Here is a 2,298-nt window from a genome sequence, read left to right as displayed (position 1 = left end):
TTGAAACAGTCATATTGCAGATGCATGGAATTTGAAATAAAGTGATCAATTGTTATGAGAAAACGGAACCAATTACCTTGAGAAATCATCATCTAAATCTTCAAGTTTATCATCAGCAGCATCCTCCTCAAAATGTTGCTAAAGGTCCAATATTGTAAATAAGATATTATTAAAACACCATATATTATAGCTTATGTGAAGATCATATTCTTTATTTGTGTAGAGATGTATTTTTTACTTAAGCTTCCATGTATAATTGATCATTTTTGTACTTTTATTTGGTTATCTATCCTTCCCAGTGTCTGGTACTGACATACACGTTCAAATCACCAAGGTTTTACAATGACTTGAAACTACATTAACCTAGCAGGTACCATATATATACCAATCCATACATTTTTTGTTTTGTTGTAGAAACCAAAGTTAATTTTTATACTTTATATTATAAATCAGTATTTGATAGGGCTGCAACGATACATAACATGATGATATGGTACATATCACGATACGATATTTATCACGATACGATATTTGGGATACGATATTTATCACGATACATATAGTAACAGTAGCAGAAAAGAGAAAATATATGTTGCAAATTTTTAATGGTAATATCACAACAGGGAATATATATAGACTGGTCAAAAATAGACATGACTTTAAAGTTCACATAATTCACGTCTTTCGATGTGCATACAGAGCTGGAGCGGTCACTTGCCATGTGGGAACGGATATGAGTAGACTAAATTCAGAAACGACAAAATCCAGAAAAAATATAACGTGTATCATGACCTCCAAAAAGAATCAAAATATCGCAATAATGTAATGGCACTATAAATTGCTGCAGCCCGAGTATTTGATGTCCTTCAGCTCTCTACACACTATATCAGGGGACAATACTTACCCATTCACCACTTTCAGAAGTGCTGGAAGATTCAACAGATTTTGAGCCAGGACTTTTTAATTTTGGAAAAGTAATTTCTGAAGAATCTGTGCAAAGAAACAAGGCAATTTTAAACAAATGGACAACAAACATTAATTTCACATTTATTTCATACGGACAATTTGTTCTCAAAAACTCCGTTCAATATGAAGAATTTCTTCGTAATGATAATGAATAAGTAGATGTGACTAATGTATCCGTTGTCTTGGTTCGAAGTAGAGAAGCTGAACTGGACCTGAACAATCACTGGTGACCCGGTAGCTCCGTTGGTTAGAGCATAGGTCTCGAGCTGTGAGGTCCTGGGTTTGAATCCCAGTCTGGCCGAGCATTTTTCTCTCTCCTGATACAGTGGTGCTCGTGACCAACCTGTGTTCTATTAGTACTGGGTGTACGCTTGGCAAAGAGAATACCCGAACCTGGGTTGTCAATAGTGTTGTCCTCGGGAGCCAAGATGTAGTAAAAGCAGGAGGAATGCATCGGATCTGGGTTGTATTCATATTTACTTGCATGCTTATTAAGCTAAACAAAATAAGCACGCTCCTATTCAAACCTATAAAACCATGTACATGGAAGATACACAGTAAAAACAGTTCAAGTTTTTTTTAAATAAATAAAAACATGAATATCAAAATGTATTTTTTTAGAGTAATTCTACAGTTTTTTCCGTGAAGCACAGTGAAAGATTTATGCATATATTAATATGATATGGCACCAAGTGTTACATACAGACAGAAAAATATCTCTTATTGACTTATCAACCTTAGTAAAGGTCAATAATAATGGCATACAATTGTAAACCATATTCGCCTTAATTAGCACCTCTTTTTGGGAAGAATTGAACATTATATAGACACCCTCCGAGATCTGACCAGGTCTGGTCAATGACTTATAGTTAGATAAGTTTAAAGCAGAGATATATGTCTGATGATCATGGCTGGACATCCTTTGGATGAAACAATTGATTTCCAAATCTCCACCTCGACAGGAATGCTTATAATGTTCTGTAGTGATAAAATGGTTGAATAGCACAACCTTTTGTATCATAACTCACAAGCACTTTGATCACTAATTTCAGTGAATAGAGTACAATGGTTCTGTATACCTGTTGAGTGAGTTGATGTAGACATGGAATTGGCTGGGTTTACACTGGGATCACAGATTCTGGAGGTGCTATTTTGCTTGGATTGTTCATTCTACAATTACAAAATCATAAACAAGTTTTATAGTTAACATTTCACATGAAATTTATGAACAAAGTGAACAATTTAAGCATTAACCATTCATCAGGTTTAATTTACTATTACCGTAACAACCCATGTAATTTGCGCACCTATGTAATTTGCGCAGGTACTTTT

The 2,298-nt window shown here is 34.5% G+C and overlaps 1 long non-coding RNA gene across 1 annotated transcript; it reads right to left on the bottom strand.

The window, feature by feature from the left end:
• Positions 1-75: 75 nt before the first annotated feature.
• LOC110444241 lies at positions 76-2,131 on the bottom strand. The gene is made up of 3 exons (XR_002462221.1): positions 2,046-2,131; positions 905-990; positions 76-138 (listed from the first exon to the last, which is right to left on the bottom strand). It is a non-coding gene; the product is annotated as an uncharacterized LOC110444241 (long non-coding RNA).
• Positions 2,132-2,298: the final 167 nt, after the last annotated feature.

The sequence above is a fragment of the Mizuhopecten yessoensis genome, unplaced genomic scaffold (genome assembly GCF_002113885.1).
Source record: "Mizuhopecten yessoensis strain PY_sf001 unplaced genomic scaffold, ASM211388v2 hete_36071194, whole genome shotgun sequence".
In the NCBI taxonomy this organism is placed as follows: domain Eukaryota; kingdom Metazoa; phylum Mollusca; class Bivalvia; order Pectinida; family Pectinidae; genus Mizuhopecten; species Mizuhopecten yessoensis.
Note: the sequence above shows the minus strand (reverse complement) of the source record. Positions and strands in the feature narration are given on the sequence as shown.